This window comes from Lepisma saccharinum, chromosome 1 (assembly GCF_977018435.1).
Source record: "Lepisma saccharinum chromosome 1, izLepSacc3.1, whole genome shotgun sequence".
Classification (NCBI taxonomy): domain Eukaryota; kingdom Metazoa; phylum Arthropoda; class Insecta; order Zygentoma; family Lepismatidae; genus Lepisma; species Lepisma saccharinum.
The window spans coordinates 76,926,495-76,952,944 of NC_139229.1; positions in this window are offsets into that span (position 1 = coordinate 76,926,495).

The following is a 26,450-nucleotide window of genomic DNA, read 5'->3' on the forward strand; positions in this document are numbered from 1 at the left end:
GCACCCTCTGAGATGTCCTTAATCCCCCCACCCCTAAAGCCTCTTATCTCATCTAATGAAACATTAAATAGGACCCAAAGCCTGCGACTGATAACTCTCCAATGTTTGGCTTTTTGTGCCGTCACCAGGAGGGATGGTGCTGGGTCGGGTAATTAGTTGGTGAATGCGTACGATGATCAATGCACGCACACACATGCGTAGCGACAGGAGGAACCTTACGGAGGAACGCTTCCCTTTCTTCACCGTGCTGAAAAATTGCTTCATCTTTCAGAGCGGGCCCTTTTTTCACCCTTTGGAAAGGGGGAAGGAGGAATAATTTCTCACTTAGCGCAAGCGTGGTAATTTATCGTGTTTTGAGACGGTTGGCGAGAATGGGGGAAATACAAACGACCGTTCTTGGTTGAATTCAACTCTACGCATAATCGGGAAGATTTGTGGGGTCATTTTCGCGAGTCAAAAGGGAACGTACACCGATATCAAAACTCGATAATTGCTCTCTCCTTAAACGCAGCGGAGAATAAGAAATGCATCGACGCTGTTACTGGCTTCTAAGGGGAGACTTTACCTAAACAGGATTCGGAAGGGGTGGTCATAGCAAGGGGTACAATGAGAACCAAATTGGCCGTGCAAACCGCCAATTTGTTATGGCTTTCCAAACCGGGAAGGAGGAGAGGTGATAACATCTAACATCCATTTCCAGAGTTAGAACTTTCGTCGATCGGAATTTGCATAAGTTTCTTGTGCGGCAGCTCAGAGGGCACTGTTAGTTGGTTTTCCCCCGCTTCGTGCTTCTGGGTTGAATGTGTCGATCATAATTGAAGACTAGGAGCAGGAAAGATCCATATCTAGAGTTACGATTCTTGACAACAGCAACAAAAGGCAGCAAACGACATTTTTACCCACATGTTTGTATTATTTGTACTGTAAAACACTGTAAGCATGTGGCTGAAATTACCATTTGCAATTATTTATTTATTTATTTGACCCCAACAGAGAAACAAATCTCCTCTTACAGGAAAGTTTACATCATTGTATTCAAATCATATTGGAACATATATATCTAACTAACCAGCGGCGCCTCAAGGGGTTGAAGCGCCGTGCCATGGCACTACCCTCAGAAGAAACGCATACCTCGCCCAAGTATTGTTAAATTAATACATTGATAGTTTACAGACAAGGAGATTCGAATCTTGAAATCGGTCAAGGTGAAGTAACGACCACCCCAACCTTCTCAATGCATCGCCAGCTGTTTCGTACCCTCGTGAGGCAGCGGTCCGAGCCGCAAAAGAGCTGGCCAAACCAAGTTGATACACGTGCAGAGGGCTGAAGAAGTCTCAGCTGTGAACATTTCGACCATGAGCCGGGAACAAGGTGGCAGAGGGTCGGGGTTAGCCCATAAGACACCAGCCGTGCCCGTTTTCGCCTGGCACGGCGAGGAAACTTTCACGGTGTTGACACAGTTGCCACCTTCAGAGATAAGTCGGTAAATACGATGGATTTGTAAGACCCGCAATTCATGAGAAAGTACTATCTATTTTCCTGCTTACTTTCGGAGAAACGAACGTAGTATTTTCCAAAGTTAAATGAACAATTTGATAAAATATAGATGCGCTTAGAGGACCATCCAGACTTTTTTAAAAATGTAAAAGTAAAAAATCCTATGGTGATGCGAGTTTCCTTTGGCATTTCGACAATTTATTTTTACAACAAATGTCTAGGATTATTTCGACATCCAGTTGAAATACGTGCGCATGAGGGAGGAGGTGAGAGGATTTGTTTTTCCCTTCCTCTTGTGATTGTTGTGTTTTTAGGGAAGTGTCCTGTAGTGTATAAAGATAGGTTAGTGAGTGAAGATGAATCGGATTAGTGCGTTATTACTTAAACACACACCGTTTTCCACGTTACCAAACGAGGATAAACATCTTGGCCAGTGTCGCAACCTCAAGGAGGGGGCGGAGGGTGAGCATTGAGGAGGTTTTTTTTTTCGATTCCTTGAACACGTTGGAACTACCCATCATAGTTGCCGCCGGCCGCCACTGTAACTAACTAATTAATTCTCTAGCCTTCTTGAACCCGAAGGTTCATGGCTGCAGCAACACAGGCCTTCCATCTGTCCCTATCCAGAGCAAGATCTACAGGGTGATTTTTTTAAAACTCATGGTTTTCTTTGTTGTGTAAAATTTGTAAATGAAGTATTATTTCCATGCGGTTTGTGGCAAATGAATAAGGAAGGATGGGAGATTTATTGGAGTATGTTTACCGGTTTATATGCATCCCGGGTAATATCGCCCACGCCTCAACAAAAACAGCAAATATTCATCAGTGTACCCTACAATAACATTGAAGTATTGGATTTTTGCTAAACTGAATTAATGAAAATGAAAATGAGTTCTTTTTTTTGTATTCACTCAAACATAAATAAAACATAAAAATTATGGCACAGACATATGACATAACATCTCACCATTAAAGAAGGTGCTGAAAGTGTCGACCTCCTTCCTGTAAACAAAGTCGAACACGCCGTTCCATGTTAAGGGCTGTCTGACATAGTGTTTCTGCGCTAATGTTCGCAATTTCAGTGATAATGTTCTGCTTCAACATTTCCAGGGATGTAGGGTTGTTTGTGTACACACGTCCCTTTAGGATGCCCCACAGAAAGAAGTCAAGTGAAGTTAAGTCTGGAGATCTCGGAGGCCACAATCCCTTTGAAATAACCCTATTTGCAAAGAAACTTTCAATCAGTGCCATACTGTCATGCGATGTATGGCATGTAGCACCATTCTGTTGAAAATAACCCTGTGTGAGTTCAATGTCGTCCAAACTTTCAACAAATTGCATGAATATTGCCCTGTACAGCTCAGTTTCCTGGTTATTGTTGACAATGACAACGGTGCTATCTACAGGAGGAAACTTAAACCTCCGCACTGCATCCAAACACCCAGACCATATAGACGCGAAAGGTACACTGGTGAATATTTGCTGTTTTTGTTGAGGCGTGGGTGATATTACCCGGGATGCATATAAACCGGTAAACATACTCCAATAAATCTCCCATCCTTCCTTATTCATTTGCCACAAACCGCATGGAAATAATACTTCATTTACAAATTTTACACAACAAAGAAAACCATGAGTTTTAAAAAAATCACCCTGTATATACTCATTTCCATACCTACCAATTTCTTTTAGGACCATCTCAACATTATCCCTCCATCTTCGTCTTGGTCTTCCTACTGGTCTCTTACCGTCAGGTTTCTCCACAAGAATCCTGTAAATTCTTCTTTCCTCTCCCATTCGTGCCACATGGCCTGCCCACCTAAGTCTTCTTGATTTATTCATTCTACTAATAGCCTATCTGGACATGAACACAAATTATGTACACTTCGCAACATCTTATTTGACCGCCCCGAAAGAATTCTAAGTCCCAAAATCGTAAACTTAGCAACATTGCACTTCAGCTCCAGGTGAGAGTAGCCAACTTTGAGTAAGTCCTTCCACTAGACGAAAAACGCTGCGGTGATAGGTTTTCAATTTAACACTTTCCATGAAGTTAGAAACTATAAACCGCTATTATAATACGCAATCAAACAGAAATAATAAATTGTAAAAAGAACCTTGAAGGATATTTACGATTCTGCTTGCTCGACTTGAAATTTTGGGGGGTTTGAAACACTGAATAGAGTTTTTCTCCACCTGGAGGAAATTGCCATCATGTTTGTGCAGAAAGAAGCAAATTTGTGAGGAGTTTATGCGACATTTTATTTACAATACCTTGCATAATATCGAACAGTTCTCAAAAACATATATTTTGCACGACTTGTCGAGAAAATGAGCTTGAAACACAGGAAGGTGGGAGTCTTCATAAACGTCAACGTGTTTTTAAGGGTTTAACGTCATTAAGTTAACGTAGAGCAGTTGGTTTGGCGCTGCTATTTTTATTTTTCATCAAGCGTGAAAGGTAGCGGGTTCAAATCCCACCCTCTCCTCTTTCTTTTTTTTTCTCTTTTTGTTTGCTGAACAGATACCGTTGATATTAGAATATTTATAAAAATGAATCCGATGCACACTTGAGGGACGTCCCTTCTGCACATATTTCCCCTTAGAAGTTGGAGATTTCCAGGATTTAAAGTTAAAACTTTTCTTTTTTAGTTATTGTTCATATGTTGTGTTAACACACACATCATGATTAATTTACACATCACATATATGTATTCAGGATGCAAAATGTAATGTTATTTAAGTTATGTATTGTTTGTTTTTCACTGACACCTAAAATATTGATTATTTGATTTCGATATTAAGTAGTGATGTAGTGCAGTACTGTAACGAAGGAGAGCGTTTAATGAGTACAAATTGCTAAGATTTGTAATTTTATGTCCGTTCCTTCTTAATGACTGTTGTCAATCCCCTCACCACCATCTTCCCATGCGTCTAAAAATAATAGTAAATCGCCAATTAACATAAATAAATGGTTATTGCGACGGAGGCCGATTCGATAAGAAACTACTAATAAGTATTTATATAGTGAGTGACAAACAAAAAATTCAAAACCTCATAATTATCGTTAATTCCCCACTGCTTTGTATCTAAAATGTTTGTCTTCTTTGAACAGGAAGTACGAGTATCAGATATAACAAACTTTCCGCACTAACTTTGCAATATTCGAAACCACCATTACAGACTTAACTCTATGTAACTTGATTCTGCGCATTCCACGTGGCATGTGACTTCCTCCTATCATCGAAATAACTTTCTCTTACTTTTTCCTTTCACCTCGTGAAATACAGAGACCAATGTTAACTTCTTAGCACGGTGGATAAACTTTACACCCAACGATATACTCCTGAAAAAAATCCAGCCTAGGTGGAGAATCGAACCTACGACTTCCCTCGTAAGAATCAAGCACGTTACCTCTTCTCCAGGCAGCTCGTGTTAAAATTAGCTACCAGTTTGAAGAAACCAATTCACACATAATGTCATATCTATAATTTCCTCATGGCAATTTTCATGAGGAAACGAATTCAGATAAAATCGAGAAATGCTCAAAGGGAAAAATGAAGAACATATCTATTGTTGTTTTGTCAAATTTTGTAAATTGTGTAAAAATTCCGTGTTTTGAGAAGTATTTTGTTGTTTGTTTAAAGTAGGAACAGGAGAGCGAAAAGGAGTCAGTTGAACCAGACCCCGTTTGACAAGAAACTTCAGCTTTTTTCCAAAGACTGTATGAAAAGAGAGAGGAACGTATGAAATATAAAATATGTGTGAAATTAAAACAATGGAAACCTTGAAAGATAATACTAACGAACTTCAAACTATAAAAAACATATTTTCGTGGTGGAAAACTCCAAGTCATTTTCGAAATATGAACTTGATGTTTTTCTATATTATGAAGTGGAGATATGGGACGATACGATCCCTCAGCAAGAAAATTTTAAGTAAGCTACCTCCAACATTTTCAATGGTCATAATTACTAATTAGGGTCCGGAAGTTGATGAAAAATCAACTTATTTTTCTGACCCTTAAAAACAATGCTAAACCTGATATCATGTCCGTTTCCCTTCCGTTAGAGCCGGAAAACACTTTCTATTTTACATTTTTGTTTTGCATTTTTCGGACTTTTTTGGCTTTTAGTTTATTTATATTATTATTTTTAATAGTTTTTGTTGCATTTTTACTTATTTTTTGAGGTTTATTTTTCTCTTCCCCTGTTGTTTCGTGCATTTTAAATGCATTTACTAGTAAAACTTACATATTTAGATTTCTTGACATGGTCCATTTAGCAAATCACCATGAATCGAAAATACGCTCAATGGAAAAGCATAATATTATTCTTAGCTGAAATGTTTGACAATGGATTAAAATACTTTGTGTGAAGATCTACTTTGACGTTCTTTTCTGGACACTATTATCGCTTTAATCTGTAGTTTTAAAGTAAAATTAGTCAATATTAAATGCAATTACACTCTGGTATACGCGAAGCAGAACTGTATTTTCGGATGCTGGCCGACTACAGTATCACAGAAGGAGATGAATTGGTTTGGTTGATTTGGTGTTTTAAGTCAACTTTATGCATAGTAAGGCTAATCGGGACTGGACCTACAGTTTAAAGTGGGATCCGAACCGAGTGCATAAAATAACGTGAACCGTGTGGTGTAGGGGGATCGTTTGCTTATGGAATGGAAGGTCATGGGTTCAAACCTACTTCTTTGCAAAATCTTTTTCGGGAAGTAAACGGCTTTGGACGAGAATGCTTATCTACGTTTCTTGGATATTTCCGTTGATATTTATGCGATTTATGTCCAGCATTTCCGGATGGAGGAAGTTGACATGTAAGTTCTTAATATGTGTTAACTTATAACAGCTGAAAGAAATGAAAGGTATTTCCTAAAATCCTGCCAATCACTGAAAAATTAAAAACATTAGTAGAAGCATTACTTGAGGCATGGACAGTGGCGACGATTATGGAGTGTGGAAGCTCAGATGACCCAGCATTATGCTAAACATTATCTACCAAGGGAAAGAAACTGTTCTTGCCCTCTCCCACCTTGCCCCATCAGTTTTGATACAACCCAATCGCCGCCACTGAGCATGCATCGCATAAATATTTACAGTAATATCATATAATATTAAATTACGTTAATAGAACACTTCGTACTCGGTAAATAAAAAGGAAAAAATAATAAGGAAAGGGTGGGATTTGAACCTACGATGTTTCGATCTTGACGAAAACAGTAAAAAAACGAAAGTGCTGTCTTCTAACCAACTACTCCAGGAGATTGCTAACAGAAAGCTCAGTAAAACACGTTAATCTCAGTTGAAGCAACATTGTGCCGGAGTTTCGAACCATTTTTCGCCAAGAACCAAGGAAAAGACACACTTTGCAGAATCGTTTGGTGTTATGCAAGGTATCTTTACTAAACATTTCGCATAAAATAATCATAAATTTGCTTTCTTGCATTCAAATGTGACCGCAATTCTTTTCAGGTGGTTGAGAACCTGTTCAGTGTTTCACAATGCACATACATTTTTCTATTTTCAAATTCAGAACGAAGAATCTTGAAATATTTTCAACATTCGTATTTCTACTTAACATTTTTTTTGTCTACTCATATATTTTATTACTGCTTTAGGGTATCTTTACTTTATGGAATGTGAAAGAATGAAAAAAAATCACGAGCGTTTTCATTCAGGAAGAAGAAATGTTGCAAAGTTGGCTACTCTTAGTTGGCTTTGAAGCGCTATGCTGACAAATTTACGAATTCCGGACTTTGAAATTTTTCAGGGCGGTCAAATAAGATGTTGCGAAGTGTACTTCCAAATTATGTAACCTTCTCCACTTACCTGTCTCTTCATCCCTTTTAGGCCCAAATATTGTCCTATTGGAGCATATCATATAATGAAATATAGATGGGACATTTCATGTGAAAGCGCCCCTGAACCTCAATTTTTAAAATTAAATGCAATGCTGTAACTTTATCCTATCTTAAAGTAAACAATCTAAAATTACCATTTACATAAAAATTCAAGTATAATACATAATTAAATTACATAGAATAATAGTAGGTATTTTACATATTGTTCGTTTATTTTAACTTTTGATTAACAATTTGTTTTCTAGCGTGTCCCAGCCGTGACACCAAAAAGCAAAAATTTCTCCTTTAACTGTTACGTTTCCCCTCAACTCCACTAAAATATTGAAAGGTCAATTACCTTCAATCTTTGTCTTAAATAATTTATTTTCATCATTTGACAATTCACAGAAATTAAAATAAATTTCTTATTAAGTGAAGAGGCAGTGTTTCGTCTGTCCCACCCGTGACACAAAATTGTTCACTCGTAGCTACAAATCTGGAAAAGTATTTTAAGGGTAGTTATGTCTAATCAGCAGGGTTTAGTTTCATAATTCACTGCACAAAAACTGTAAGAAAAATGTTGCTTAACTATCAGTAGAATAGTTACTTTAATGTCAAAAATGTGGTCCGCGTGTCCCACCCGTGACAATGAAATGTCCCAGATGGATAGAAGTACATGAAAATAATATATACATGCAAAACCATACCGATACTACAGGGTGATTCGTATAAAACTAACACATTTCTTTCTCGTTTTATTTAAACAAGACCACATCCTAATTCTCCGTGTAAGTACACGCTACAAATTTTCATAGTATGAAGAGCTGTATGAAGGGTATTTTCAACAAGATAGCACCAAATCCCATACATCAAATGTTTCTTTGAGAACAGAACAATTTTCTGAAACTTATGGCCACCGAGATTACTCAATTTGAATCAGGGACATCTTGATTGTATCGTTCCGCCGGACTAACGCAGGGTTAAACAGGTATAAAACAAGAATTTCACACATGTAACAGTTTTACAGGACCCCAAGGTGCGAGACGATTTGAAACCATTTGGCAACGCTGTACTGTTTTCCATCTCGGTGGGCAATTGCATCGAGTCAATGAAGATTTCAGGCTTGGGTTCAGTTAGATGTGTCTTTTTTGTTCTATTTCGTCTAAACCTTCCACCCACATCGTTGCGACTTGCTTAAAACAACAGGTGGAAAAGCTACATTAAGTAACCAGAATACTGCACTGTTCCAATAATATCTAAGTTAACACACACACACAGAGTTTGTGGTCAATGTTTGTTGAAACCAAATAGAGACATTCCTAGCTATGTCAGAGTGCAATAAGATTCTAATGTGATAAAAAAAAAATTCTACACGAGGCAGGGTGAAATTTCATTCCACGAAATGAATTCATTTTGTCTGGATCAACCTCGTTTCACCGCAAAAGATAAAGATTCCTTAGGTATATAAACGCCATTAAATTAACAAAATAAAGGGGGGAAGAACAGCGCGGAAAAGAAATTTAATTACTCCACAGACACCGGTTCCTTTCATTTAATTAACGTTATTCTGCGCGACACAGAGGAGAAACAATCTTACCAGAAGAAGAAGAAGAAGTCTCGACACACTCCTCCGAAATCAGGACTGGAAAATAAATTGTAGGGAACTTGATTAGTCGGGAGGGAGAACTGAATGAAGAAATTCTCACCTTTCCCGAAAGGGGGAAAAAAGTCGTGAAATATGTTCTTTTAGCAAATAGACTAGGTAGACTCATTGGATTTGAGCTTCCCATTTTGTCAACAGATGGCTTCATCTTATAAAAGTAAAGTTGGAATTGCCATGTAAGATGTGTGTGAAACGGAATCAGATAAAATATTGGTTAAGTGGTAGTTTTACAGCTGATATAGTACTGAAGAAAACAGGTACACAATTGAAGTTGAACCTCCATATTTTATGCGTTAAATGCGTTGGATCTCACTAGAATTCAATTCCTCCCTTTCTTATTACCATAGACACGAAAGAATATAGGCTTGAGCCAAAACCAAACCCCGCAACCCAGCAAGTCAAGACAATCCAAAATAAAGCAGATACACCAGCGAAAGTGAAAGCCAGGATAACATCACTAGGGCTTCGATAGTTATGCACTGAAAAAACGCAAAATGTACATGCAAATATGCACTAAAAGTGTAAAATATGCACTTGAAAAACCTATTTAATCAAACTATGAAAGACTATATGCCAGGCAATAAATATGCATTATTCTGAATGCTCATTCGCTACACAGATTTTTTTCAAAAATTAATATGGTTCTGCGTTAAATGAAACACAATACATTACAGATGAAGATCATGATTGCATTTGATAACAACACGATGTCTCAAATTTTCGAACTTGATTTCTGTTTTCAGCTAGAATAGTATTATATTCAGAAAACACACGTTCCACTTCGCAAGATACAAGTACAAGTACAGACTGTATTTTAGGGCAACAAAGTCACACATATCAAGTTCCAGATCATCCACATATTGTCCATTTGCACGCAGAATTTTGCAAACTTTCACCATTGTTACATACCCACTGTTCCTTCTCAATACTGCATCCAATTTTTGTACATACACAGGATCTTCAACCTGGGCGAGAGCCTCTTTAACGTCTGCTATAATTTTGATGCTTGTCTGAAGTTGTAACTTGTTTGAAGTTGTTGAAGACAGAGAAAAGATGAAGAAAAGAGAAGCGAGGAGAAGAAAAATAAATACAGCGTATGCTCAGCGTTGGTTGTGGGTAAAAAAATATGCACAACATCAATTTATTTTCATACAAATATGCACCTGCATATGAAATATGCATTTTTAGTTAAAGATCCTTAAATATGCATTTGCATATGCAATATGCAAAATGCATAATTAACCGAGCCCTAATCATCACCCAGGAAGATGCCAAATTCTGAGGTTAGTACAATTGGCACCAAGATGGGAAACTGTCAGGACACCATGCCCCTGGTAATGCCTTCCTTACAAGGAGTCATACGGCCCTTGTAAGGACCGGAAAATCAACCCCTAGCGGCAGGCAGAAAAACGAAGGGTTTTTCATACGCCAGTGTCGTAGTGTAGTTTGTATAATACATTACGCAGGTGAGATTTACAAGCTTGCTTGGTTTATCTTCGGAACTCCCTTTCTTGTAGTATCTTTGCATTTTGTATTACGTTTCAGATATCTGTCAAAATACTGTACCAGGATAGAAGACAGAATCTCACAATGTAGAAATGTGACCTGTATGCTTCAATGATTGAAGGGGGACTCTCCCAGATATACTTTGAGGAAGGTCGCGAATTCACTCAGACGCCGTAGGCATGTGTTGGGGCCTCACTCTATGAATATAGCATAACTGCACAGGAACGTCATGTTCGAATCGCACAACCACACGAACGAGAACATGAAGCACTTCGATAGCACATTCCACACGGTGTCAGATTTTGATTTCAAATGTTTACCTCGAGCCTATTTTCTCTGTCTCATCATCATCACCATAATTATTTATTAAATTAGGTTATTTTCCGTCGCTTACTTTTGGCTAATCGCGAAAATGAAGAGGAGCGATAATATGACGAAACTGATAAAGGGACACTCACAAAGAGCACTAGACTGCGCGTCAAATCTCTTGCATATGGCGATAGCCAATAGCAGCGCACTGCAGCAGTGCCATGTCGAAATCTCACACGGAAAAGAGACAGCGTGGTTGAGCGAAACGCCTTGTCAAGGAGAACACGGCAACGCTGCACGTCTATGATTCGCTGGTGCTGTTCAGCCGTTCAAGGCCATATGCAGGAGATTTGACGCTCACTCTAATGTACTCCAGGATCCGTGGCATCGCATTGCGCTGTACTAACCACTCCGCCACGGAGGTAATATTGTTATTATTACCGTTATTATTATTACAGGGTGGCTATTCTAAGACCTTAATAAAATGCAAGTATAATTCCCGGTTTTCAAGGCGAACTTTTCAACAATTCAAGAATACAAGCAGATATTTTCTCCATTTCAACCTTATGTATTAGGTTTTACCGCCTCTCACATACACACAAATATATTAACAATATGAACTCTGTGTGATTCCAATGTATCCAAAAATTTAAATTCAATGCAATCAAACAGGATAAGTATATATTTAAAATATTTAATAGGCACGGAGTTTACATTTGCCATTTCATATACTAAGACTCGAAATACATCTACAAACACATGTCGCAAACGTGACAGGATATGCTAATCTAGGAAAAATATTGTTAATTGTATAAGAATTTCAAACTCAAATTTACCTAATCAACTTCAAGATATCTTGCAATAATCTTCCGTTTGTCAGATGGATTGTCCTGGAAAGGACAGTAACAAAGTAATCAGATTGAGAGAATTCTATTTATTTTTGTCCTGGCAGCTTTGTTTTCCTGACTCCATAAAAATAAAAGCTAAACTGTGAGAAACGAAAGGAAGAGGGGGAGAGATCGAAGGAGTTCAGGAGATAGTAAAGGAGACCGTGTGAGTGTGAGTGAACATAGAAGGACTTATTGATCAACTATTCAAGTACGAGACAAGTGATTCTCTCCACGTATAACACTGCTGGGATCGTAGCTGGGTGGCGTTAACTCATAGCTACTCGATTAGATTTAGCCTTCATCTTTAGAGGTGCCTTAATGTAAATTACTCTATCAATACTCTTGAAAAGAATGACGACACACAAATTGGGGTTTTATGATCTTTAAGACTGAATCGGCAGGGACATAATTAGAGAAACAAATTACCTGTATCGTACTTGAATAGTTCATCAATAAGTCCTCCTATGTTCACTCACAATCACACAGTCTCTCTTACTATCTGAACTCCTATCCCTATATTCCCTTCTCCCACCAGTCGATCCTTTTCGTTCCTCCTCCGAATAATATCACCTCCTTCCTTCGCTCTCTTCCCCTCTTTTCTTCCCCTTCCTTTTTACAGTTCATGATACTGGAAATGTATACTGCTGTCGTAAACGCATTCCTTGTATATCCTGCCTTCTACAAAGGCCGGGGTAGCTCAGGAATGTGAGGTACACTACGGTAGTAGTAATAATAAATAAATAAACAGTAGCTATAGCCTGACAAGTTAAGTCCCGTAATGCGCATATCGCTGCGGAGCACTTCCTATTACGTCATCCTCCCCACCACTCTTCTACGTACTAGTCTGGCCTTGAGAGTACGAGTGGTGCCAACTCAGCAAAATTAAGGTAAAACAAATATGACTTTTTTTTTTTACTGTGTAGATTGACGATGCCTGCTCACATCAGTTTATCAGTCGTTGGCGAAAGGTAAACTGAATTTGTGTACTCCGACAGGTAGAAAACAGCCCAGGAAAAAGCGAATACAAATTTCGTTGAAAATCCTCAGACCATTCCGCTCCCTCCAGGTTGCAACACTGCGAACCAACGTCGCTGCGAAGAATGGAGTGGGGAAATGTGGTGTGAGATGCGCAACAGCTATTTACAGCGTCCTGTTTTTAAACTTGTCAAGTTATAAATATACAAACAATTGCAAAACCTGTTCCGGACACCAGAACGGGCAAATACAATAATATAAACTCAAAATCATTAAATTATGTATAGAATCTTCATCTATTTTCTTTTATTTTTGTATTTGTATTTTATGCGCGAAAATTGAAAATAAAGCCGAAAAGAAGGAGAATAAAAAAAGAGGGGTAATCGTTTAAATTGAGGAAACTGACGTCCTGCCAGATACCAGGGCACTAAGTGCATACTCTCGAATGTGTGTGGGTGGAGGCGAGCTTACTTCGGAGCCCCCCTTCCTTTCCCACTTTGAAAAAGTATTGTTAATATTATTAACATCTTCGAGAATGGATCCAGGTAGAAGAGGTAATTAGTAAGGGAGTCGAAATGTCTTCTGAACAAAAAAATCGCCGGCGAAAGAGTGAAGTGTAGAAGGGATGAAAAAGGGATGCTCATTGAATCAGTGAGCCCTACGTCCGCAAAATAAACCCCAAGTAACTCAATAATCAGCCCCCGAAACGTGTCCTTTATCTCCACCCCTTCTTTCCTGCTGTGCCTCCCGAGTGTCAATGAAGCGAAATGAGCTAATTCTGTCGGATCGACAACGGAAATGGAGGAGTAGGTGGAAGATGCATTCCCCTCCTTGCTGGTTACGTTTCGGGACGGGAGCAAAGCCTTGAGACAAAATAAATCTGTCTAATGGTTCCTTCCCCGTTTGATGGGGGTTGACTGTAAAAGCTTTTTCGAGCGGGAGGGATTCATAATATTCAAGGGGGTTCAGCTGGTGCAAAATGAATGTCCTTTTTGGAATTAACAATGTCAATATCAGTATCCGTCGTTAACTAAAAGAATCGATCGGCTTTTTTCAACGTTTAAGTGCTACTTCGTCCATAACGCACAAGACCTTTTGCACCAGTATTGGTTGCATGAATAAATACTCTCGTCTAGGTACACAATATTACGGTTATGCAGACATTAAAAACGTATGCAGCACAAGAAAACTTTCATTCGAAAAATTCACAGCTATGCTTGATTGATTTGTTGCTTTAAGTCCACTTTGTGCACAGATAGGCTAATTGGGACTGGACCTACAGTTAAAGGCTGAATCCAAACCACTGTGCATTGTGCTCCCACCGGGTATCGAACCCGGGACACCTTGATTACAAGGCGAGGCCTCACATCATTCGATGCTGTCTGGACAAGTTCCATAATATCCATGAAGTACCATCTTCGTGGAGTCGCTAAGAATGCTGTACTGACGAGGAGCTATCAATACTTCTGTGCCAAATTGAAGCTTGCTTAAACCCTTGTCCTCTTACATCCTTACCTGACTCTCATGAAGAATATTGCTACCTCACAGCAGGCCACTTTCTTATTGGTGGCCCACTCCCTTTCCTCAACCAGACTTAAGTAATGTGAAGAGAAACAGACTTTCCACGAGGCAACGAGTTGAACAGTTTCAACAAAGGATTTCGAGAAACTGGTCCCGCGACTATCTTCATGCTATGCAACAGCGAAAGAAGTGGACAAGTACGCAGCCCATTTTGCAACCAGGATTACTTGTGCTCCTGAAAAAAGACAACGTATTCCCATTATCCTGAAAATGGGTGTCATAGAAGTGTTCCCAGGGAAAGACAATTTAATTCGTGTAGTCACGGTTGGAGTCTACCGAAGGGCTCTCAGCAAGATTGTACCTCTTCCAGATGGGAAGACCAATTGAAGTTTATTATTTAGTTTGGTAGTGTTCCGTTGATTGTTCATTGTGATCAGAGCATGTGTTGAAAGTGTCTGCAGTTTCCAAGAAGGCACGCCTCCACCCGTAGTGTTTCTCCAATGAGGTTCCTGATTTCAAAAGAAATGTTGCCCTTTAAAGCTTGTAACGTACGCGGTTGGTTTGCATACACCCTGTCCTTCAGTATGCCCCAGAAGAAGAAAAAACCGGGCTGGTAGGGTCGGGGGGGATCTTGGGGGCCTGACGCCTGGACACTGCGAACATGATCGTACGTGCACCACTATGTGTCCTTTAACCTTGCAGTATAATGTTACGTACCCAATAGGAAAAACTAAATATGCTGACCAAGGCAGTAATTTATTTTATTATAAAACATAAACTAACGTAACGTTTCAACCTTCTAGCAAGGTCTTCTTCAGACATTGTATCAAGTACAAAAGTAACCAGATACAACGAGAAGGGTAATATATATACACAAACATTACTCCCTCCAGACTATTTAGAAAGTTGTTCGGAACTTTCTAGCAGATGACTTTCACTTTCCAACTTTACTTTCACCTAAAAGGCTAAACACAATTACTTCCATATAGAATGTGGTTGGACTTTTTAATCTCACGCTCTTTTCCCTTCATTTTTCTTCCTTTTCCTCTCCTCTTTTTCTCTTGTCCTTTCCACTCTTTCCAACATCTTCTTCCATTCTTTGTTTAACTTCAGTCCCCCATTCCAGTTCATTGTGTCTTCTTCGCCTTTCTTCTCTTAGAAAAGCAGGAATTAAAACTTACAGGAAGGGAGGGAGAAGCATCTTAGGAATAGCGAGGAATGCTAACAAGAAAAAGGAAAACAGAGAAGAGGAAGAAGAAGGGATTATCTACGAAGTAAAATGTAAAGAATGTCAGAGTGTGTACATAGGAGAAACGAAAAAAAGGCTGAAAGACAGGTTGAAACAACATAGGGATGATGTACGACTTAAGAGAGAGAGAAATGCAATATTTAAACACACGAGAGAAACAGGACATGACATAGAGTGGGATGAGGCTAAGCAGATAGGAAGGGAGAAGAGAATGCTAGTGAGAAAATGGAAGGAAGCCAAGGAAATAGAGAAGAAAGGCGAAGAAGACACAATGAACTGGAATGGGGGACTGAAGTTAAACAAAGAATGGAAGAAGATGTTGGAAAGAGTGGAAAGGACAAGAGAAAAAGAGGAGAGGAAAAGGAAGAAAAATGAAGGGAAAAGAGCGTGAGATTAAAAAGTCCAACCACATTCTATATGGAAGTAATTGTGTTTAGCCTTTTAGGTGAAAGTAAAGTTGGAAAGTGAAAGTCATCTGCTAGAAAGTTCCGAACAACTTTCTAAATAGTCTGGAGGGAGTAATGTTTGTGTATATATATTACCCTTCTCGTTGTATCTGGTTACTTTTGTACTTGATACAATGTCTGAAGAAGACCTTGCTAGAAGGTTGAAACGTTACGTTAGTTTATGTTTTATAATAAAATAAATTACTGCCTTGGTCAGCATATTTAGTTTTTCATAATCATGGAAACAAGGCTTAATGGAGTTATAACCCAATAGGACCAAATAATGTGAATAGTTTGCCATGGACGATTGGAGATGGCAGCACCAGGCGTGCAAGGTTTAGAATTGGCATAATATAGGTGAATAATTTTATAAATAAGAACAAAGAAAATTGGAAAGATGAAAAACAATAGAATATATTATAAGAAGACAAAAAATGGCTAGAATGTACAATATAAAGAAAGTCTCTAATTCACTTCATACTTCTTATACTTACTTCTTATGCACTCCTAGAGACGTATCTCGAGTTACGAGACGGGGGTCGCATGTTAAAATTGTATATTTATTTGTAGAACTTGTAAAATAACATTGTTAATTACCGCGATAATTATCCATAAAGAAACACGGGCACCATCTTCCATGTCAGAACAAATGACGTTCGAAATTCCTTGCGCCGTCTACAGCGTTGCCACACTGTTCAGAGCATTGGTCGTTGAAAGTGATAATTTAGGCGGGAGAGAAAATTATTAACGTGACATAACCCCACGAACCATCACGGGGACGAGGTATGCCTACTAGGTTAGGTTAGGCCTGTTAGGATAGGTTCCATTAGCACTCCTTTCGTTCAATTTAGCATATACGGACAACTACAGGTAAGTTTGGCAACAGTGCTTTAACGTTGATTTCAGGAAAGTATGGCGTCTCCTGTATTGATGAAACGTTGTTGGTCAGTTACGTGCTACAAAACTATAAATTTCTAATTGAAAGTGATCATCATTGGTTCACAAATCATTCACGGATAACCATTTCAGGTAATGTTAGATTAGCTTTAGTTATGTTAGGCAAGCATAGTTATAATATTTCGTTTGTAAAAATACACAAATACTCCACCGCTGATTTTAGGAAAAATGGCATGTTTTGTGAAACATTGTTCGTCATTTACGTGCTACAAAACTACGAATTCCGTATTCAAAGTGATTATTCGCCCAAAAACCATTCACGGGAGGTTCGGTTAGGTTAAGTTAGGTTAGGCAAGCATACTTATAACATTTTGTTTGTAAAACTTATACAATTTCGTTCCTAAAACTACGGATATAAACCTTCATAAAAATTGAAAAAAAAAAATATTTTTTTTTTCAAATTTCCGACTTCGCCCCCGATTTTTAACAACAGATTCGTGATTAGGAGGTCAAAATTAGTTAGTAAACCGAAAATTAAAATAATTGGAGACTTTCTCTATATTGTAAATTCGCTCCCAAAAAATAAATATGAAAGAAGTAAATTAATATATATATAGTTTATAAATCAAATCAGTGATCACATGTAAGTTAATATGAAAATTAAGGAAGTCAAAGCACTGATACAAGTTTGTGTCTTTGAACAGATATTGCGTCTGTCTGATTGATTTACCATTCCCATAGGGGAAATTTTGTTTACATCAGTGGCGAGCGCGTTCTGATCGGCGCCCCACAGCACTTTTTGGTTGCGCGGTTTAACCGTAACACCTACTTGGATGCGCATGTAAATCGTTTGCACCAAGTATACACTCTGTTGTACCTAGTTAGTGGTGGCGCGTTCCAATTGCAGCCCCGAGGGAGGATATTAGTATTATTCCCAAAGCTTAAAGGAAAAAGTTGGAAAAGGATAAAGGAATTCGTTAAATAGTCAAAACCTAAATTGAAATCCAGAGGGAAGTTCACAAAGAAGACAAGAAGGAAGTCCCGATCCAGAACGTCCATCAAGAAGGAAGTCCAGATCCAGAACGTCCATTAAGAGGGAAGTCCAGATCCTCCATATTGAAGGAAGTCCAGATCCAGACCGTCCATTGAGAAGGAAGTCACGATCCAGATCTGCTTATTATGAAGGAAGTACAAATAAAAGAATATTGAGATGAAAATTGACTGTAAACGAGAAAATTATAGAAGAATGTAGCTTGTCATGTGAAATTCTTACTCCATGTATCCTGTGTTTAAATAATATATTCGTTTAAACGTCTCCATTGGAAGGCATCCTGTCTGGTTTCGTTGTCTACAAAGAACCCTACCCTGTAGATAAGATAGCTGAGTTTCAAGATTAAGGTTTATGTACCTTTGCACCAAATGAAGGTAGCATAAATAAATGGCGACCAACTTTTGGGGCTAGAGAATTAGGAACCAGACAGCGAAGAGAGAAAGAATAATTGAAAATGGAGGAAAAGGATAAAGATGGAAATGAGAATGGAGAAGCTACAATGAAGGAAGACGGAGAAAAAGGAAAACTTTCATTTGCTGCGGAGAGGAAGGAAACATGGAAGAAATTATTTTCTGTGTCACATGCAAGGAAATGAAACATTGGACGTGCGAAGGAATAAGAAAGGAGAAATACATATCAATAAGTAAAAGGGAAGAAGATTATACATGTAAGGAATGCAAGAAGGAAAAGTTAAAAGAAAAGCAGAAGAAGACAGAAGAAATAAACTTGATGGAAATGTTCCAAAAGCTGTCAATGCAGATAAATGAAAATAACAGAAAATTGAAGGAGAAGATTGATGAGAGTAATAGAACAGTAGAAGAAAAGTTAGAAGAAAATAATAAGGAAGTGAAAGAAAGGCTCCATGAAAATAGTAGAAAATTAGAAGCAGTAAGAAATGAAAGCAAGAAAATGTACAAGATAATAACCGAGACATGTGAGGAAAATAGAAGATCATTGGAAAAGAAGATAGAAGAAACAACACTGCTAATTGAAAACAAAAGCGTGGATATAAATAGGACGATCGAAGAAGAAGTTTCAAAACTTAGAGAGGAGAATATACACAGAACCAACAGTATGGAAAGAAAAATTGTTGAAAATAAATCGCAAATAGAAGCAGTATCTTCTAGAGTAGATGCAAATGAAAGCAAGATAGAAGAAGCGAAGGTCCTAATGGAAGAAAGATGCTGGGAAACACGCAATAGAATGGAAAAGGAAGTTCTAAAACTGAAAGAAGTAAGTACACGGGAACTGCAAGAAGTTCAAGAAAAAACTAGCAGTATGGAGAAGGACATTGCGGAAAATCAAAATAAAATGAATGCAGCAGATAAGAAAGGAAAGGAATTAGACAGAAAATTAAATGGGTCAGTGTCAAAGATAGAGAAGACAGAAAAGAAAGTAGAAGAAGTGGAAAGAAAGTTAGGAAAGCTATTCATCAAAGAAGAAAACATAAATCCTAGGTTTCGAGAAAGTGAAGAAACGAAGGTTAAGAAAGAGCTGAGAGAAGAGAGTTCAAGCGATGAATTGACGACGGAGAAAGAAGAGAAGCATAAGAGATATAGAATAGCGGGAGGTCACAAGAAAAGGAAATGGAAGAATAGCGAAGATGGAAGTAATAATGAAAGGCTCTTAGACATATTGGAAAATGAATTCCCGAGAGACGAGAACTATAGGACCAGGATACCTAGGCCACAAGAATTGCAGCATCTTCCAAAATTCAATGGGAATATATCTGATAAATGTCCCAGAAAGTTTTTAAGGGAACTAACAGCAAATGTCAGACTTATGAGGATCCCCGAAGGAATGATTTTGAACGTCATAGAGACATGTTTTGAACAGTCGGCAGCAGGATGGTATCAACTAAATGAGCACAAATTTAGAAATTTTAAGGAGTTCAGCCGAAAATTCCTGAATTACTACTGCAGTGAAGACATAAAGGAAAGGCAGCTAGAAGCATTAAAAAGAAGATATGTAGATTGGTCAAAAGTCGACAGCTTGGAAGAACATACATGGGAGACTCTAAGAAGCTTCAAAAACCTAAAGGAAGGATGCAGTGAAGAGGAGCTGGTTAAACAAGTTGTCCAAACATTGCCATTAAGAATACAGAGAGCTATAGCAGCGGTTAAGATAAAAGCAGTTGATGATTTGATTGAATATTTAAGAACCGAAGATGTGCTAACAAAAACTCAGAATTCATGGAACGATAAGGAAGGGAGATTCTATGGAAAGAGGCAACATTCAGAAGAAGAAGGGCGCTCAAAACCAAAGTTCCGGAGATAGGAATTTGATGTAAGAAGAATAGAAGTTAGAAACCAGAGACCAAGTGCAGAAAGAAGAGATGTAGGAAGAAACAATGGGAGATATGAAAGAAACATAGACTCTGTGGAAGAAAGAGAGAGAAACGATGATAGATATCGAGGAAATTGGAGAAACTTGAGAGGCCGAAATAATTTCCGAAGATACGGAAGATGAGGAAATCAGCGATGGAGGAACATATATGAACAAAACGAAAGAGAATACCGAGTAAGTGTGCCCAATGAAGAAATGGAAGGAAGAAATGCACTTCCGGATGTAGAAAGAGACGATGCCATAGTATTAGCCAGAAATTATTGTAATGACGCAAGAAGATTCCAAGAGGGAATTACAGCAGATGAAGATTCAAGGAATGCAGAAGAGAATAGAGGGTCAAACATGTAATGCTCTTGCAGCATCTCCCAGGTGTGAGAGCAAAAACAGAGAGAAATGTAAGGCAGGGAGAAATTGTAAATAAAAATGTACATAGTGAAAGAGAAAGTCTTGAATTATGTTTAATAGAAGAGCCGAATTTCAATGACCTGAAGCCAGGGATAACTTTTTATGTAAAGGCAAAAATTATAGAATTAGAAGTAAAGTGCCTAATAGATTGTGGTAGTGTGGTAGAAGTAATGAGTTATGATTGTTGGAAAAGGATAAAAGGAAAATATCCACAAGCTCGTCTAGATGCATCAGAAAGGGATAAAATAAGATTGGTCATGACAGCAGGGAAAGAAGAGTATAAAATACAAGGAAATGTCGGCGTAATGATGAACCTTCAAGGATTAAATTTTCCTGTCAGATTCTTCGTAGTAAAAGGTCTAAGAAGTGATATGATATTAGGAATACCATTTTTGGAAAAATATGATGGTCATATTTATATCAAAGATAGAAGATTGAATCTAGAGTCATTGGAAGAAGAAAGACTAGATGTTCCTATGGAAACTGTAAACAACGAAATGGAGAGAAAAGAATGCATCGGCAACCTCAATTTAATGTACGGACAGATGAAGGCAGTACCAAATGATATATGCGAAGAAATTGAAAGTGAAATGGATAAAGAAAATGATGAATACACTGCATTTGTTGAAGAGATAAAGAATAAGGTTGATGAGTGCAAAGATATTTCCAAAGAAGAGAGGAAGCAATTACAAGAAGTTTTGTTAGAGCATAGGAATTTGTTTAGCCAAAAGCCAGGACTCACCAGAGGGTATTCCTACGAAATAGAAGTAGATACAGAAAGACCTATAGTATCTAAACAGTATCCGATAAGTTTTGCGAAAAGAAAAGCTGTAGAAGAAGAACTTCAGAAATGGTTAAGATGGGAAATTATAGAAGACTCAAATAGCATACATGTAAGCCCGATGCATGTAGTTGACAAACCCAATGGAGAAATAGTCAGACTGTTAAGAACATACTGCCACGATAACCATACACGATGGTCAACTGTTGTTAATAAAATAACTAAATTGTTAAATAACGCATTGTCAGAAGAAACAGGAAGAAGCCCTGCTGAATTATTTATCGGATACACGGAGGAACCATATGTGTTTGAAGAATTGGAGTGGCCAGATATGATGGAGCAAAAGAGCGAAATGAAGAAAGTGATATCAGAGCTGTATAAAAAGAGAAATAGAAGAAAAACAAAGGACGAGAAGAAGGTTAAAAAAATAGATATCAAGAAAGGGGATTTGGTGTTTTGTAAAACACATCCGGTGAGCAAAGCTTCAGATAAAGCTATCAAAAAGCTATTTTTCATATATGAAGGCCCATATGAAGTGATAAGTACTTTTAGAAATACAGTTCTTCTAAAGCACATGGAGAGAGAATTTAGACAACATTAGAAGATATAATTGTACAGAAGGGAAGAAAGAAAGCGTCAAGAAGAAATAATAGAATTGTACATATATAATTTGAAAAAAAAAAATGTATCTGCACATATATATATATTACGACAATTTTTTTTATGGCCAACGGGGGGAATATTGTGTTACGTACCCAATAGGACCAAGTAATGTGAATAGTTTGCCAAAGACGAATAGAGATGGCAGCACCAGGCGTGCAAGGTTAAGAATTGGCATAATATAGGCGAATAATTTTATAAATAAGAAAAAAGCAAATTCGAAAGATGAAAAACAATAGAATATATTATAAGAAGACAAAAAATAAATATGAAAGAAGTAAATTAATATATATATAGTTTATAAATCAAATCAGCGATCACATGTAAGTTAATACGAAAATTAAGAAAGTCAAAGCACTGATACAAGTTTGTGTCTTTGAACAGATATTGCGTCTGTCTGATTGATTTACCATTCCCATAGGGGAAATTTTGTTTACATCAGTGGCGAGCGCGTTCTGATCGGCGCCCCACAGCACTTTTTGGTTGCGCGGTTTAACCGTAACACCTACTTGGATGCGCATGTAAATCGTTTGCACCAAGTATACACTCTGTTGTACCTAGTTAGTGGTGGCGCGTTCCAATTGCAGCCCCGAGGGAGGATATTAGTATTATTCCCAAAGCTTAAAGGAAAAAGTTGGAAAAGGATAAAGGAATTCGTTAAATAGTCAAAACCTAAATTGAAATACAGAGGGAAGTTCACAAAGAAGACAAGAAGGAAGTCCCGATCCAGAACGTCCATCAAGAAGGAAGTCCAGATCCAGAACGTCCATTAAGAGGGAAGTCCAGATCCTCCATATTGAAGGAAGTCCAGATCCAGACCGTCCATTGAGAAGGAAGTCACGATCCAGATCTGCCCATTATGAAGGAAGTACAAATAAAAGAATATTGAGATGAAAATTGACTGTAAACGAGAAAATTATAAAAGAATGTAGCTTATCATGTAAAATTCTTACTCCATGTATCCTGTGTTTAAATAATATATTCGTTTAAACGTCTCCATTGGAAGGCATCCTGTCTGGTTTCGTTGTCTACAAAGAACCCTACCCTGTAGATAAGATAGCTGAGTTTCAAGATTAAGGTTTATGTACCTTTGCACCAAATGAAGGTAGCAATAAGTGCTGCCACCTGTCAGGTCATCTGCACACCATTCGACTCAGTACAGCCCACGGATTGTTAAGTCATAATTGTGAGCTGTTATATGCATCACCTTCAGCTCTATTAGCAAATTCATCAGGCCGGTTCTATAAGAATCACCCTGTATTATGAGCTTATGAGCGTAAATTAAGCGCAGTATTATGTGCTGAGTGTTATATCGTGTTGAATTAAACCTACCAGTGAAATAATTACGTCCAGTAATTTAGCAAGTCAAAACTACACACCTACACTGATCCTACAGAACAAACAATCATCTACACAAGCTGTAAGAAAAGATCAGATCAGTTCCGAACAAAGCCGTGCATCTGGAAACACTTGTCCCCCTACGAAGCAAACGAAAGAGATGGCGATGCGTGTGGAGAGAGAGAGGAAAGGATTTCAAAGGAGGTGATGACGCCGCGTACCTCCACACTTTGTGGTCAGGATTTGAGCCCATCTCACTTAGTTATCCAGTCACGTTTGGTTTCGGGAGGCACTTTCGAGCATTCGAGCTCCGGCCATGAGTTTCTAATCCACTCAGCTGAAACTCTGCGAGGATCCAGACGACCTGGAGATAGGCTGTGCCCAACAGGATTGGGTTTATTCTTGTAGAGAAGATAATGCAGGCGGTTTTTGGACTTTGTCGAGGAATTAAGCGCGCCAACCAATTTCATCCGGGGAAAAAAAACAGGGAACAGTAGGCTTCAGAGTGGACAAGTTGCTAGGAACACGTTCCCTATTAAGGCACAAGTGTGAATAAGCTTATTATCATATAAGAAAGCAAATTGTGATAAGGCGTTTAACGTTTCCGTTATGTAGAATTTGGGATCAAATTGCACTGGTAGAGGTAAAGTTACTGCACTTTGCACCATGCCATGAAGGTATATATATATATATATATATATAGATATATACGGGGGTTATGAGCGTAGGACTCTACAGATTCTCGATCTCGGCCCATTTATTGGAGGTGGTGTGAACAGCATCAAGCTCCGGCCGCCATTACTTCCCAGGTGTCCATTAATTTGACGCTGGGTGAACCCCAGAGTTGATTTATGTAGGGATATCCTACCGACTAGACATCGGCGGCTTCCGATTATAACTGGAGAGCCATGTCATTTCTCCCTTCTAGATTTTTTCACGAACCTCTAAACTTTCACGCTACAGCCAAGGAAAGAATCAGCCTGCTGTATTTTCCATGTTTTTGTTATTATTAATGGAGAATTCGAAGTAATAATTTGATTTATTTAATTTCAAATTAATTTAAAGCTAAAAACATGTGCAAATTCTGGATTTGCACACTAAATTGTGCATTAAATTGTTGGTTTGGAAATAAATTTATTAAAATATTCTTGATGGTTCCGCTAGCGACAAATCTTTCTGTAAAAGAGGCATCAAGTTTATACGTACAGTTTTTATATCAACATGCATTGTCTTTAATAAGGATTTGTTATCTTGTTTTGCCGATAGATGACGTTGTTTATCCCAAGGGAATGTCTATGACGTAAGGAACAACGTCTTTAGTTTGTAACTTCTTGTGTTATAAAAAAAAATTAGTTTGTCTCGGAATTATATAGCACAGAACGTCAAGCAATAAGTTAGATAGTTACAGTTTGCAATAAATAAATTAGAAAATATTTTACTATTAAATTTGTCTTCCTTTAACTAAAAAAAAATAGGTTGCACTCTACTTTGAGTGTCAAGAAATAAGATAGGTGCATGTTTGAGATAGAATATTCTTGACACCCTCCAGGGAAAAAGAAAACTACACTAACAGTTTCCGAAGTACTAGATATCAGGTAAAAATAAATAAGAAGCTCTGAAATCCCTTCTCTACATTTTCTTCTTTCAATTCGGACTCTGTAAGGTTCAAGAAACGCGTGAGAACGACTTTCCATCATTTACCGGCCATGCCTGGAACAAATTCAAGTTATTGCCCAACTTCCCGAGTGCATGTGCTGCCACCACGGAGAGAAGCGATCCCGCTGCAGGGCCGCCAGAAGCCGTGACGCCCAAGCCAGGGCCTGTCCACAGGAACGACACCCCGGGCCAGCCAGCGGGAACGGCCCTCAACTGACCCCAGCTTCGAAGCTCGATCCGGGAAGCAGAGGACGACAGCGATCCAAGGGAGCGTCAAGTATCTGAGCGCTCAGCGAGCAACGTAATTGCTCAGCTACTTGACGGCCAAATAGGCGCTTCTCGGCGAGCGCTGCTCACTTGATCGCTGAGCATAGCTTTGAGCCACAGAATAAATCGTTTTTGTGTTTCAATCTCGTGAGGCCAAGAGAAGAAGAGGAAAACTGGATGAGGATAACGATGGGATGGTGGGTTGGCGCCCAATCAGGAAATATTTATGATTAACAGCTTGTGATACAGCTTAATTACAGAAGAAGTTCAAGTAACAGAAGGTAATGTAATACTCCAGTCTTTGTAATTGTATTAAAATGAAAGTGTTGTTTATTCCAAATAATAAATATTAAAAAATATGTATAGACCGTAGTTTTGGAAAGTTGTGCAAGGTCGTGAAAATGAAAATTTCGACAGTTTTGTCCACACCAACTATTGCCCAAAATAAACAGCTTTTCAAATACTGAAATCTTGTCCACTCGACGCAGCCACATTTATCACAGATTATTCAAAGGCACTGTTATTTTGATGAATGAATAAGCAGCGTCAAGTGAAAGATCTGTCTGCTCAACGAGCGAAAATCATTCTCAGCGAGCATCGCTCAGATACTTGACGGGCCCCAGATAAGTAACCCGCTTCCGTTAGCGTGCACACCCGCTCATCCTTGCTCGCATCTCCTCTCATAGGTGGGGAACTTTTGTATAAAAAGAACAGCAAAACATATATGCGCATCCACAACCTTTGTCATTGTCAATTGCTCTGCCTCTGAATTACCGTGCATTGGTCAACGGAATCTACCCTCCAGAACAGTGGGTGAAATCCGGTACGGCAAAGGTAAACACCCCCAGTTAGGTCCTCAGAAAACCTCCCTGGGAGGAACAACCTTGGGCCGTGTCCGAAAGGTGCAAGTCCGTACTTGAAGCGAACATCCTCCGAGAATGGTTCAGTCTTGAAGCCTTGAACTAGAAGTGAAAGCCTTTCGAATTTCACTTCGACTGCAGCGCCAAACACGATCAGTGGATAAAACTAAGAACACATTGTTTATCCCGCGTTAAAAACACTTGTTTTTCACCATAGAAATCACGTAGCATTTTAAAATGCTCTTATACTTACATTTCCACATATTAGATGAACTTC